The sequence below is a fragment of the Chrysochloris asiatica genome, unplaced genomic scaffold (assembly GCF_000296735.1).
Source record: "Chrysochloris asiatica unplaced genomic scaffold, ChrAsi1.0 scaffold00011, whole genome shotgun sequence".
In the NCBI taxonomy this organism is placed as follows: Eukaryota; Metazoa; Chordata; class Mammalia; order Afrosoricida; family Chrysochloridae; genus Chrysochloris; species Chrysochloris asiatica.
The window spans coordinates 4295565-4296593 of NW_006408529.1; positions in this window are offsets into that span (position 1 = coordinate 4295565).

Here is a 1029-nt window from a genome sequence, read left to right on the forward strand (position 1 = left end):
TTTATTTCTGTTCTAATCTTTATTATTTCCTTTATTCTGTTGACTGTAGGTTTACTTTGCTGGTTTGTTTCTAGTTGTTGGAGATGTTGTATTAATGTGTTGATTTTTGTTCATTCTTCTTTTTAGATTTGTGTATTTATTGCAATAAAGTGTCCTCTCAGTCCCTCTTTTGCAATTTCCCAAATATTATGGTATGTTGTGTTTTCATTCTCATTTTTTTCCTGGGAACTTTGTGAATTCCCATTTTATTTCTTCAACTACACAGTAGCTTTTCATCAGGGTGTTATTCAGTTTCCATATATTTGATTCTATTTCCTTGGTCTTTCTATTGTTGATTTCCTGTTTTATAACATGTTTGTCTAAAAAGATTCCTTGTAGTAGTTTGATGTTTGTAAATTATGGAGATTTGTTTTGTGGCCTAACATATGGTCTATTCTGGAGAATGTGCCGTGTACACTGGAAAATAATGTGTATTGTGTTGTTGTTGGGTTGAATGCTCTGTACATATCTTTGAGGTCCAATTGACTGATTGTATTGTTTAGTTCTTCTGTGTCTTTGTTGACTTTCTTTCTGGTTGTTCTATCTGTTTTCTAACATGGTGTATGAAAATATACCACTATTATTGCAGAATTGTCCATTTCTTTCTAAAAATCTGTTAGAGTTTGCTCTATATATTTTAGAGCTCTTTCATTGGGAGCATAGATATTTATTACATTTATGTCATCTTATTCAATTGTCCCCTTAATCATGAAATAATGTCCATCTTTGTCTATTATGCTGTGTTTTGCCTTAAAGTTTATTTTATCAGAGGTTAGTATTGCCACTCCTCTCCTTTTTTGTTTTTGCAATTATCTTGATATATATTTTTCATCCTTTGACTTTTAGTCTGTTTTAAATTTGTGTGTAAGGTGTGTCTCTTGAAAGCAGCATATTGAAGCATATTGTTTTCTTATCCATTCTGCCACTCTCTGTGGCTTAACTAGTGCATTTAGTCCATTTACATTCAGAATAATTATTGATAGGTATGGA